Raw genomic sequence first — 16,472 nt, 5'->3', positions numbered from 1 at the left:
CAGTCCACTACACACACTGACTCTCACTGGGGTACAGTTCCACACACATTGCCTCTCACTGGGGTACAGTCCCACACACACTGACTCTCACTGGGGTACAGTCCCACACACACTGACTCTCACTGGGGTACAGTCCCACACACACTGACTGTCACTGGGTTACTGTCCCACACACACCGACTCTCACTGGGGTATGGGTCCCACACACACTGACTCTCACTGGGGTATGGGTCCCACACACACTGACTCTCACTGGGGTACAGTCCCACACACACTGACTCTCACTGGGGTACAGACCCACACACACTGACTCTCACTGGGGTACAGTCCCACACACACTGACTGTCACTGGGGTACTGTCCCACACACACTGACTCTCACTGGGGTATGGGTCCCACACACACTGACTCTCACTGGGGTACAGTCCCACACACACTGACTCTCACTGGGGTACAGTCCCACACACACCGACTCTCACTGGGGTACAGTCCCACACACACACTGACTCTCACTGGGGTACAGTCCCACACACATTGACTCTCACTGGGGTACAGTCCCACACACACTGACTCTCACTGGGGTACAGTCCCATACACATTGACTCTCACTCGGGTACAGTCCCACACACACTGTCTCTCACTGGGGTACAGTCCCACACACACTGACTCTCACTGGGGTACAGACCCACACACACTGTCTCTCACTGGTGTACAGTCCCACACACACTAACTCTCATTGGGGTACAGGTCCCACACACACTGACTCTCATTGGGGTATAGTCCCACACACACTGATTCTCACTGGGGTACAGTCCCACACACATTGACTCTCACTGTGGTACAGTCCCACACACACTGACTCTCACTGGGGTACAGTCCCACACACACTGACTCTCACTGGGGTACTGTCCCACACAGACACTGACTCTCACTGGGGTACAGACCCACACACACTGACTCTCACTGGGGTACAGACCCACACACACTGACTCTCACTGGGGTACAGTCCCACACACAGTGACTCTCACTGGGGTACGGGTCACACACACACACTGACTCTCACTGGGGTACTGTCCCACACACACTGACTCTCACTGGGGTACAGTCCCACACACACTGACTCTCACTGGGGTACTGTCCCACACACACACTGACTCTCAGTGGGGTACAGTCCCACACACACTGACTCTCACTGGGGTACAGTCCCACACACGCTGACTCTCACTGGGGTACTGTCCCACACACACTAACTCTCACTGGGGTACAGTCCCACACACACTGACTCTCACTGGGGTACAGTCCCACACACACTGACTCTCACTGGGGTACAGTCCCACACACACTGACTCTCACTGGGGTACAGGTCCCACACACACTGACTCTCACTGGGGTACAGTCCCACACACACTGACTCTCACTGGGGTACTGTCCCACACACACCGACTCTCGCTGGGGTACAGTCCTACACACACACAGACTCTCACTGGGGTACAGTCCCACACACACTGACTCTCACTGGGGTACTGTCCCACACACATTGACTCTCACTGGGGTACAGTCCCACACACACTGACTCTCACTGGGGTACAGTCCCACACACATTGACTCTCGCTGAGGTACAGTCCCACACACACTGACTCTCACTGGGGTACTGACCCACACACACTGACTCTCACTGGGGTACGGGTCCCACACACACTGACTCTCACTGGGGTACAGGTCCCACAAACACTGACCCTCACTGGAGTACAGTCCCACACACACTGACTCTCACTGGGGTAGTGTCCCACACACACACTGACTCTCACTGGGGTACTGTCCCACACACACACTGACTCTCACTGGGGTGCAGTCCCACACACACTGACTCTCATTAGGGTACAGTCCCACACACACTGAGTCTCACTGGGGTACAGTCCCACACACACTGACTCTCACTGGGGTACAGACCCATACACACCGATTCTCACTGGGGTACAGTCCCACACACACTGACTCTCACTGTGGTACCGTCCCACACACACTGACACTCACTGGGGTACAGTACCACACACACTGACTCTCACTGGGGAAAAGTCCCACACACACTGACTCTCACTGGGGTACAGTCCCACACACACTGACTCTCACTGGGGTACGGGTCCCACACACACTGACTCTCACTGGGGTACAGTCCCACACACACTGACTCTTACTGGGGTACGGGTCCCACACACACTGACTCTCACTGGGGTACAGGTCCCACACACACTGACCCTCACTGGAGTACAGTCCAACACACACTGACTGTCACTGGGGTACAGTCCCACACACATTGACTCTCACTCGGGTACAGTCCCACACACACTGTCTCTCACTGGGGTACAGTCCCACACACACTGACTCTCACTGGGGTACAGACCCACACACACTGACTCTGACTGGGGTACAGTCTCACACACATTGACTCTCATTGGGGTACAGGTCCCACACACACTGACTCTCATTTGGGTATAGTCCCACACACACTGATTCTCACTGGGGTACAGTCCCACACACACTGACTCTCACTGGGGTGCAGTCCCACACACACTGACTCTCACTGGGATACAGTCCACTACACACACTGTCTCTCACTGGGGTACAGTCCCACACACACTGACTCTCACTGGGGTACAGACCCACACACACTGACTCTCACTGGGGTACAGTCCCACACACACTAACTCTCACTGGGGTACAGGTCCCACACACACTGACTCTCATTGGGGTATAGTCCCACACACACTGACTCTCACTGGGGTACAGTCCCACACACATTGACTCTCACTGGGGTACAGGTCCGACACACACTGACTCTCACTGGGGTACAGGTCCCACACACACTGACTCTCACTGGGGTACAGTCCCACACACACTGACTCTCACTGGGGTACAGTCCCACACACACTGACTCTCACTGGGGTACTGTCCCACACACACTGACCCTCACTGGGGTACGGGTCCCACACACACTGACTCTCACTGGGGTACAGTCCCACACACACTGACTCTCACTGGGGTACAGTCCCACACACACCGACTCTCACTGGGGTACAGTCCCACACACATTGACTCTCACTGGGGTACAGTCCCACTCACATTGACGCTCACTGGGGTACAGTCCCACACACACTGACTCTCACTGGGGTACAGTCCCACACACACTGACTCTCACTGGGATACTGTCCCACACACACTGTCTCTCACTGGGGTATGGGTCCCACACACACTGACTCTCACTGGGGTATGGGTCCCACACACACTGACTCTCACTGGGGTACAGTCCCACACACACACTAACTCTCACTGGGGTACTGTCCCACACACACTGACTCTCACTGGGGTACAGTCACACACACACTGACTCTCACTGTGGTACTGTCCCACACACACACTGACTCTCACTGGGGTACAGTCCAACACACACTGACTCTCACTGGGATACAGTCCCACACACACTGACTCTCACTGGGGCACTGTCCCACACACACTGACTCTCACTGGGGTACAGTCACACACACACTGACTCTCACTGTGGTACTGTCCCACACACACACTGACTCTCACTGGGGTACAGTCCAACACACACTGACTCTCACTGGGATACAGTCCCACACACACTGACTCTCACTGGGGTACAGTCCCACACACACTAACTCTCACTGGGGTACAGACCCACACACACTGACTCTCACTGGGGTAGTGTCCCACACACACTGACTCTCACTGGGGTACTGTCCCACAGACACACTGACTCTCACTGGGATGCTGTCCCACACACACTGACTCTCACTGGGGTATGGGTCCCACACACACTGACTCTCACTGGGGTATGGGTCCCACACACATTGACTCTCACTGGGGTACAGTCCCACACACACTGACTCTCACTGAAGTACAATCCCACACACACTGACTCTGACTGGGGTACAGGTCCCACACACACTGACTCTCATTGGGGTATAGTCCCACACACACTGATTCTCACTGGGGTACAGTCCCACACACACTGACTCTCACTGGGGTACAGTCCCACACACACTGACTCTCACTGGGGTACAGTGCACTACACACACTGACTCTCACTGGGATACAGTCCCACACACACACAGACTCTCACTGGGGTACAGTCCCACAAACACTGACTCTCACTGGGGTACAGTCCCACACACATTGACTCTCACTGGGGTACAGTCCCACACACACTGACTCTCACTGGGGTACTGTCCCACACACACTGACTCTCACTGGGGTACTGTCCCACACCCACTGACTCTCACTGGGGTAGTGTCCCACACACACTGACTCTCACTGGGGTACGTCACCACACACACTGACTCTCACTGGGGTACAGTCCCACACACACTGACTCTCACTGGGGTACAGTCCCACACACACACTGACTCTCACTGGGGTACAGTCCCACACACACTGACTCTCACTGGGGTACAGTCCCACACACACTGACTCTCACTGGGGTACAGACCCACACACACTGACTCTCACTGGGGTAGTGTCCCACACACACTGACTCTCACTGGGGTACTGTCGCACACACACACTGACTCTCACTGGGGTACAGTCCCACACACACTGACTCTCACTGGGGTACTGTCCCACACACACTGACTCTCACTGGGGTACAGTCCCACACACACACTGACTCTCACTGGGGTACAGTCCCACACACACTGACTCTCACTGGGGTACTGTCCCACACACACTGACTCTCACTGGGGTACTGTCCCACACCCACTGACTCTCACTGGGGTAGTGTCCCACACACACTGACTCTCACTGGGGTACGGGTACCACAGACACTGACTCTCACTGGGGTACAGTCCCACACACACTGACTCTCACTGGGGTACAGTCCCACACACACTGACTCTCACTGGGGTACAGTCCCACACACACTGACTCTCACTGGGGTACAGTCCCACATACACTGACTCTCACTGGGGTACAGTCCCACACACACTGACTCTCACTGGGGTACAGTCCCACACACACTGACTCTCAATGGGGTACAGGTCCCACACACACTGACTCTCACTGGGTTACAGTCCCACACACACTGACTCTCACTGTGGTACAGTCCCACACACACTGACTCTCACTGGGATACTGTCCCACACACACTGACTCTCACTGGGGTATGGGTCCCACACACACTGACTCTCACTGGGGTATGGGTCCCACACACACTGACTCTCACTGGGGTACAGTCCCACACACACTGACTCTCACTGGGGTACTATCCCACACACACTGACTCTCGCTGGGGTACAAGTCCCACACACACTGACTCTCATTGGGGTATAGTCGCACACACACTGATTCTCACTGTGGTACAGTCCCACACACACTGACTCTCACTGGGGTTAGGTTCCCACACACACTGACTCTCACTAGGGTACTGTCGCACACACACACTGACTCTGACTGGGGTACAGTCCCACACACACTGACTCTCACTGGGGTACAGTCCCATACACACTGACTCTAACTGGGGTACTGTCCCACACACACTGACTCTCACTGGGGTACAGTCCCACACACATACTGACTCTCACTGGGGTACAGTCCCACACACACTGACTCTCACTGGGGTACTGTCCCACACACACTGACTCTCACTGGGGTACAGTCCCACACACTTTGACTCTCACTGGAGTACAGTCCCACACACACTGACTATCACTGGGGTACTGTCCCACACACACTGACTCTCACTGGGGTACATTCCCACACACACTGACTCTCACTGGGGTACAGTCCCACACACATTGACTCTCACTGGGGTACTGTCCCACACTCACTGACTCTTACTGGGGTACAGTCCCACACACACTGACTCTCACTGGGATACTGTCCCACACACACTGACTCTCACTGGGTATGGGTCCCACACACACTGACTCTCACTGGGGTATGGGTCCCACACACACTGACTCTCACTGGGGTACAGTCCCACACACACTGACTCTCACTGGGGTACAATCCCACACACACTGACTCTCACTGGGGTACAGTCCACTATACACACTGACTCTCACTGGGGTACAGTCCTACACACACACATACTCTCACTGGGGTACAGTCCCACACACACTGACTCTCACTGGGGTACAGTCCCACACACATTGACTCTCACTGGGGTACAGTCCCACACACATTGACTCTCGCTGGGGTACAGTCCCACACACACTGACTCTCACTGGGGTACAGTCCCACACACACTGACTCTCACTGGGGTACAATCCCACACACACTGACTCTCACTGGGGTACAGTCCCACACACACTGATTCTCACTGGGGTACAGTCCCACACACACTGACTCTCACTGGGGTACAGTCCCACACACACTGACTCTCACTGGGGTACAGTCCACTACACACACTGACTCTCACTGGGGTACAGTTCCACACACATTGCCTCTCACTGGGGTACAGTCCCACACACACTTACTCTCACTGGGGTACAGTCCCACACACACTGACTCTCACTGGGGTACAGACCCATACACACTGACTCTCACTGGGGTACAGTCCCACACACACTGACTTTCACTGGGGTGCAGACCCACACACACTGACTCTCACTGGGGTACAGTCCCACACACACTGACTGTCACTGGGGTACTGTCCCACACACACTGACTCTCACTGGGGTATGGGTCCCACACACACTGACTCTCACTGGGGTACAGTCCCACACACACTGACTCTCACTGGGGTACAGTCCCACACACACCGACTCTCACTGGGGTACAGTCCCACACACACACTGACTCTCACTGGGGTACAGTCCCACACACATTGACTCTCACTGGGGTACAATCCCACACACACTGACTCTCACTGGGGTACAGTCCCATACACATTGACTCTCACTCGGGTACAGTCCCACACACACTGTCTCTCACTGGGGTACAGTCCCACACACACTGACTCTCACTGGGGTACAGACCCACACACACTGTCTCTCACTGGGGTACAGTCCCACACACACTAACTCTCATTGGGGTACAGGTCCCACACACACTGACTCTCATTGGGGTATAGTCCCACACACACTGATTCTCACTGGGGTACAGTCCCACACACATTGACTCTCACTGTGGTACAGTCCCACACACACTGACTCTCACTGGGGTACTGTCCCACACACACTGACTCTCACTGGGGTACTGTCCCACACAGACACTGACTCTCACTGGGGTACAGACCCACACACACTGACTCTCACTGGGGTACAGACCCACACACACTGACTCTCACTGGGGTACAGTCCCACACACACTGACTCTCACTGGGGTACGGGTCACACACACACACTGACTCTCACTGGGGTACTGTCCCACACACACTGACTCTCACTGGGGTACAGTCCCACACACACTGACTCTCACTGGGGTACTGTCCCACACACACACTGACTCTCAGTGGGGTACAGTCCCACACACACTGACTCTCACTGGGGTACAGTCCCACACACGCTGACTCTCACTGCGGTACTGTCCCACACACACTAACTCTCACTGGGGTACAGTCCCACACACACTGACTCTCACTGGGGTACAGTCCCACACACACTGACTCTCACTGGGGTACAGTCCCACACACACTGACTCTCACTGGGGTACAGGTCCCACACACACTGACTCTCACTGGGGTACAGTCCCACACACACTGACTCTCACTGGGGTACTGTCCCACACACACTGACTCTCGCTGGGGTACAGTCCTACACACACACAGACTCTCACTGGGGTACAGTCCCACACACACTGACTCTCACTGGGGTACAGTCCCACACACATTGACTCTCACTGGGGTACAGTCCCACACACACTGACTCTCACTGGGGTACAGTCCCACACACATTGACTCTCGCTGGGGTACAGTCCCACACACACTGACTCTCACTGGGGTACTGTCCCACACACACTGACTCTCACTGGGCTACATTCCCACACACACTGACTCTCACTGGGGTACAGGTCCCACACACACTGACTCTCACTGGGGTACAGTCCCACACACATTGACTCTCACTGGGGTACTGTCCCACACACACACTGACTCTCACTGGGGTACTGTCCCACACACACACTGACTCTCACTGGGGTGCAGTCCCACACACACTGACTCTCATTGGGGTACAGTCCCACACACACTGAGTCTCACTGGGGTACAGTCCCACACACACTGACTCTCACTGGGGTACAGACCCACACACACCGATTCTCACTGGGGTACAGTCCCACACACACTGACTCTCACTGGGGTACAGTCCCACACACACTGACACTCACTGGGGTACAGTACCACACACACTGACTCTCACTGGGGAAAAGTCCCACACACACTGACTCTCACTGGAGTACAGTCCCACACACACTGACTCTCACTGGGGTACGGGTCCCACACACACTGACTCTAACTGGGGTACAGTCCCACACACACTGACTCTTACTGGGGTACGGGTCCCACACACACTGACTCTCACTGGGGTACAGGTCCCACACACACTGACCCTCACTGGAGTACAGTCCAACACACACCTACTGTCACTGGGGTACAGTCCCACACACATTGACTCTCACTCGGGTACAGTCCCACACACACTGTCTCTCACTGGGGTACAGTCCCACACACACTGACTCTTACTGGGGTACAGACCCACACACACTGACACTCACTGGGGTACAGTCCCACACACATTAACTCTCATTGGGGTACAGGTCCCACACACACTGACTCTCATTTGGGTATAGTCCCACACACACTGACTCTCACTGGGGTACAGTCCCACACACACTAACTCTCACTGGGGTACTGTCCCACACACACACTGACTCTCACTGCGGTACTGTCCCACACACACACTGACTCTCACTGGGGTGCAGTCCCACACACACTAACTCTCACTGGGGTACAGTCCCACAAACACTGACTCTCACTGGGGTACGGGTCCCACAAACACTGACTCTCACTGGGGTACAGGTCCCACACACATTGACTCTCACTGGGGTACAGTCCCACTCACATTGACGCTCACTGGGGTACAGTCCCACACACACTGACTCTCACTGGGGTACAGTCCCACACACACTGACTCTCACTGGGGTACAGTCCCACACACAGTGACTCTCACTGGGGTACAGTCCCACACACACTGACTCTCACTGGGGTACAGTCCCACACACACTGACTCTCACTGGGGTACATTCCCACACATACTGACTCTCACTGGGATACAGTCCCACACACACTGACTCTCACTGGGGTACAGTCCCACACACACTGACTCTCACTGGGATACTGTCCCACACACACTGTCTCTCACTGGGGTATGGGTCCCACACACACTGACTCTCACTGGGGTGTGGGTCCCACACACAGTGACTCTCACTGGGGTACAGTCACACACACACTGACTCTCACTGTGGTACTGTCCCACACACACACTGACTCTCACTGGGGTACAGTCCAACACACACTGACTCTCACTGGGATACAGTCCCACACACACTGACTCTCACTGGGGCACTGTCCCAAACACACTGACTCTCACTGGGGTACAGTCCCACACACACTGACTTTCACTGGGGTACAGACCCACACACACTGACTCTCACTGGGGTAGTGTCCCACACACACTGACTCTCACTGGGGTACTGTCCCACAGACACACTGACTCTCACTGGGATGCTGTCCCACACACACTGACTCTCACTGGGGTATGGGTCCCACACACACTGACTCTCACTGGGGTATGGGTCCCACACACACTGACTCTCACTGGGGTACAGTCCCACACACACTGACTCTCACTGGGGTACAATCCCACACACACTGACTCTGACTGGGGTACAGGTCCCACACACACTGACTCTCATTGGGGTATAGTCCCACACACACTGATTCTCACTGGGGTACAGTCCCACACACACTGACTCTCACTGGGGTACAGTCCCACACACACTGACTCTCACTGGGGTACAGTGCACTACACACACTGACTCTCACTGGAATACAGTCCCACACACACACAGACTCTCACTGGGGTACAGTCCCACAAACACTGACTCTCACTGGGGTACAGTCCCACACACATTGACTCTCACTGGGGTACAGTCCCACACACACTGACTCTCACTGGGGTACAGTCCCACACACACTGACTCTCACTAGGGTACAGTCCCACACACACACTGACTCTCACTGGGGTACAGTCCCACACACACTGACTCTCACTGGGGTACAGTCCCACACACACTGACTCTCACTGGGGTACAGACCCACACACACTGACTCTCACTGGGGTAGTGTCCCACACACACTGACTCTCACTAGGGTACTGTCGCACACACACACTGACTCTCACTGGGGTACAGTCCCACACACACTGACTCTCACTGGGGTACTGTCCCACACACACTGACTCTCACTGGGGTACAGTCCCACACACACACTGACTCTCACTGGGGTACAGTCCCACACACACTGACTCTCACTGGGGTACTGTCCCACACACACTGACTCTCACTGGGGTACTGTCCCACACCCACTGACTCTCACTGAGGTAGTGTCCCACACACACTGACTCTCACTGGGGTACTGTCCCACAGACACACTGACTCTCACTGGGATGCTGTCCCACACACACTGACTCTCACTGGGGTATGGGTCCCACACACACTGACTCTCACTGGGGTACAGTCCCACACACACTGACTCTCACTGGGGTACAATCCCACACACACTGACTCTCACTGGGGTACAGTCCCACACACACACTGACTCTCACTGGGGTACAGTCCAACACACACTGACTCTCACTGGGATACAGTCCCACACACACTGACTCTCACTGGGGCACTGTCCCAAACACACTGACTCTCACTGGGGTACAGTCCCACACACACTGACTTTCACTGGGGTACAGACCCACACACACTGACTCTCACTGGGGTAGTGTCCCACACACACTGACTCTCACTGGGGTACTGTCCCACAGACACACTGACTCTCATTGGGATGCTGTCCCACACACACTGACTCTCACTGGGGTATGGGTCCCACACACACTGACTCTCACTGGGGTACAGTCCCACACACACTGACTCTCACTGGGGTACAATCCCACACACACTGACTCTGACTGGGGTACAGGTCCCACACACACTGACTCTCATTGGGGTATAGTCCCACACACACTGATTCTCACTGGGGTACAGTCCCACACACACTGACTCTCACTGGGGTACAGTCCCACACACACTGACTCTCACTGGGGTACAGTGCACTACACACACTGACTCTCACTGGAATACAGTCCCACACACACACAGACTCTCACTGGGGTACAGTCCCACAAACACTGACTCTCACTGGGGTACAGTCCCACACACATTGACTCTCACTGGGGTACAGTCCCACACACACTGACTCTCACTGGGGTACAGTCCCACACACACTGACTCTCACTGGGGTACAGTCCCACACACACACTGACTCTCACTGGGGTACAGTCCCACACACACTGACTCTCACTGGGGTACAGTCCCACACACACTGACTCTCACTGGGGTACAGACCCACACACACTGACTCTCACTGGGGTAGTGTCCCACACACACTGACTCTCACTAGGGTACTGTCGCACACACACACTGACTCTCACTGGGGTACAGTCCCACACACACTGACTCTCACTGGGGTACTGTCCCACACACACTGACTCTCACTGGGGTACAGTCCCACACACACACTGACTCTCACTGGGGTACAGTCCCACACACACTGACTCTCACTGGGGTACTGTCCCACACACACTGACTCTCACTGGGGTACTGTCCCACACCCACTGACTCTCACTGAGGTAGTGTCCCACACACACTGACTCTCACTGGGGTACGGGTACCAGACACACTGACTCTCACTGGGGTACAGTCCCACACACACTGACTCTCACTGGGGTACAGGTCCCACACACACTGACTCTCACTGGGGTACAGTCCCACACACACTGACTCTCACTGGGGTACTGTCCCACACACACTGACTCTCGCTGGGGTACAGTCCTACACACACACAGACTCTCACTGGGGTACAGTCCCACACACACTGACTCTCACTGGGGTACAGTCCCACACACATTGACTCTCACTGGGGTACAGTCCCACACACACTGACTCTCACTGGGGTACAGTCCCACACACATTGACTCTCGCTGGGGTACAGTCCCACACACACTGACTCTCACTGGGGTACTGTCCCACACACACTGACTCTCACTGGGGTACATTCCCACACACACTGACTCTCACTGGGGTACAGGTCCCACACACACTGACTCTCACTGGGGTACAGTCCCACACACATTGACTCTCACTGGGGTACTGTCCCACACACACACTGACTCTCACTGGGGTACTGTCCCACACACACACTGACTCTCACTGGGGTGCAGTCCCACACACACTGACTCTCATTGGGGTACAGTCCCACACACACTGAGTCTCACTGGGGTACAGTCCCACACACACTGACTCTCACTGGGGTACAGACCCACACACACCGATTCTCACTGGGGTACAGTCCCACACACACTGACTCTCACTGGGGTACAGTCCCACACACACTGACACTCACTGGGGTACAGTACCACACACACTGACTCTCACTGGGGAAAAGTCCCACACACACTGACTCTCACTGGGGTACAGTCCCACACACACTGACTCTCACTGGGGTACGGGTCCCACACACACTGACTCTCACTGGGGTACAGTCCCACACACACTGACTCTTACTGGGGTACGGGTCCCACACACACTGACTCTCACTGGGGTACAGGTCCCACACACACTGACCCTCACTGGAGTACAGTCCAACACACACTGACTGTCACTGGGGTACAGTCCCACACACATTGACTCTCACTCGGGTACAGTCCCACACACACTGTCTCTCACTGGGGTACAGTCCCACACACACTGTCTCTCACTGGGGTACAGACCCACACACACTGACTCTCACTGGGGTACAGTCCCACATACATTAACTCTCATTGGGGTACAGGTCCCACACACACTGACTCTCATTTGGGTATAGTCCCACACACACTGATTCTCACTGGGGTACAGTCCCACACACACTGACTCTCACTGGGGTGCAGTCCCACACACACTGACTCTCACTGGGATACAGTCCACTACACACACTGTCTCTCACTTGGGTACAGTCCCACACACACTGACTCTCACTGGGGTACAGACCCACACACACTGACTCTCACTGGGGTACAGTCCCACACACACTAACTCTCATTGGGGTACAGGTCCCACACACACTGACTCTCATTGGGGTATAGTCCCACACACACTGACTCTCACTGGGGTACAGTCCCACACACATTGACTCTCACTGGGGTACAGGTCCGACATACACTGACTCTCACTGGGGTACAGGTCCCACACACACTGACTCTCACTGGGGTACAGTCCCACACACACTGACTCTCACTGGGGTACTGTCCCACACACACATTGACTCTCACTGCGGTACTGTCCCACACACACACTGACTCTCACTGGGGTGCAGTCCCACACACACTGACTCTCACTGGGGTACAGTCCCACAAACACTGACTCTCACTGGGGTACGGGTCCCACAAACACTGACTCTCACTGGGGTACAGGTCCCACACACACTGACCCTCACTGGGGTACAGTCCCACACGCACTGACTCTCACTGGGGTACAGTCCCACACACACTGACTCTCACTGGGGTACTGTCCCACACACACTGACCCTCACTGGGGTACGGGTCCCACACACACTGACTCTCACTGGGGTACAGTCCCACACACACTGACTCTCACTGGGGTACAGTCCCACACACACCGACTCTCACTGGGGTACAGTCCCACACACATTGACTCTCACTGGGGTACAGTCCCACTCACATTGACGCTCACTGGGGTACAGTCCCACACACACTGACTCTCACTGGGGTACAGTCCCACACACACTGACTCTCACTGGGGTACAGTCCCACACACAGTGACTCTCACTGGGGTACAGTCCCACACACACTGACTCTCACTGGGGTACAGTCCCACACACACTGACTCTCACTGGGGTACATTCCCACACATGCTGACTCTCACTGGGATACAGTCCCACACACACTGACTCTCACTGTGGTACAGTCCCACACACACTGACTCTCACTGGGATACTGTCCCACACACACTGTCTCTCACTGGGGTATGGGTCCCACACACACTGACTCTCACTGGGGTATGGGTCCCACACACACTGACTCTCACTGGGGTACAGTCCCACACACACACTAACTCTCACTGGGGTACTGTCCCACACACACTGACTCTCACTGGGGTACAGTCACACACACACTGACTCTCACTGTGGTACTGTCCCACACACACACTGACTCTCACTGGGGTACAGTCCAACACACACTGACTCTCACTGGGATACAGTCCCACACACACTGACTCTCACTGGGGCACTGTCCCACACACACTGACTCTCACTGGGGTACAGTCCCACACACACTGACTTTCACTGGGGTACAGACCCACACACACTGACTCTCACTGGGGTAGTGTCCCACACACACTGACTCTCACTGGGGTACTGTCCCACAGACACACTGACTCTCACTGGGATGCTGTCCCACACACACTGACTCTCACTGGGGTATGGGTCCCACACACACTGACTCTCACTGGGGTATGGGTCCCACACACACTGACTCTCACTGGGGTACAGTCCCACACACACTGACTCTCACTGGGGTACAATCCCACACACACTGACTCTGACTGGGGTACAGGTCCCACACACACTGACTCTCATTGGGGTATAGTCCCACACACACTGATTCTCACTGGGGTACAGTCCCACACACACTGACTCTCACTGGGGTACAGTCCCACACACACTGACTCTCACTGGGGTACAGTGCACTACACACACTGACTCTCACTGGAATACAGTCCCACACACACACAGACTCTCACTGGGGTACAGTCCCACAAACACTGACTCTCACTGGGGTACAGTCCCACACACATTGACTCTCACTGGGGTACAGTCCCACACACACTGACTCTCACTGGGGTACAGTCCCACACACATTGACTCTCACTGGGGTACAGTCCCACACACACTGACTCTCACTGGGGTACAGTCCCACACACACACTGACTCTCACTGGGGTACAGTCCCACACACACTGACTCTCACTGGGGTACAGTCCCACACACACTGACTCTCACTGGGGTACAGACCCACACACACTGACTCTCACTGGGGTAGTGTCCCACACACACTGACTCTCACTAGGGTACTGTCGCACACACACACTGACTCTCACTGGGGTACAGTCCCACACACACTGACTCTCACTGGGGTACTGTCCCACACACACTGACTCTCACTGGGGTACAGTCCGACACACACACTGACTCTCACTGGGGTACAGTCCCACACACACTGACTCTCACTGGGGTACTGTCCCACACACACTGACTCTCACTGGGGTACTGTCCCACACCCACTGACTCTCACTGTGGTACAGTCCCACACACACTGACTCTCACTGGGGTACAGTCCCACACACACTGACTCTCACTGATGTACAGTCCCACACACACTGACTCTCACTGGGGTACAGTCCCACATACACTGACTCTCACTGGGGTACAGTCCCACACACACTGACTCTCACTGGGATACAGTGCCACACACACTGACTCTCACTGGGGTACAGGTCCCACACACACTGACTCTCACTGGGGTACAGTCCCACACACACTGACTCTCACTGGGTTACAGTCCCACACACACTGACTCTCACTGTGGTACAGTCCCACACACACTGACTCTCACTGGGGTATGGGTCCCACACACACTGACTCACTGGGGTACAGTCCCACACACACTGACTCTCACTGGGGTACAGTCCCACACACACTGACTCTCACTGGGGTATAGGTCCCACACACACTGACTCTCACTGGGGGAGAGTCCCACACACACTGACTCTCACTGGGGTACTATCCCACACACACTGACTCTCACTGGGGTACAGGTCCCACACACACTGACTCTCACTGGGGTACAGTCCCACACACATTGACTCTCACTGGGGTACAGGTCCCACACACACTGACTCTCACTGGGGTACAGGTCCCACACACATAGAAACATAGAAACATAGAAAATAGGTGCAGGAGCAGGCCATTCAGCCCTTCTAGCCTGCACCGCCATTCAATGAGTTCATGGCTGAACATGAAACTTCAGTACCCGCTTCCTGCTTTCTCGCCATAACCCTTGATCCCCCGAGTAGTAAGGACTTCATCTGACTCCCTTTTGAATATATTTAGTGAATTGGCCTCAACTAC

The sequence above is a fragment of the Pristiophorus japonicus genome, chromosome 4 (genome assembly GCF_044704955.1).
Source record: "Pristiophorus japonicus isolate sPriJap1 chromosome 4, sPriJap1.hap1, whole genome shotgun sequence".
NCBI lineage: Eukaryota > Metazoa > Chordata > Chondrichthyes > Pristiophoridae > Pristiophorus > Pristiophorus japonicus.
Note: the sequence above shows the minus strand (reverse complement) of the source record.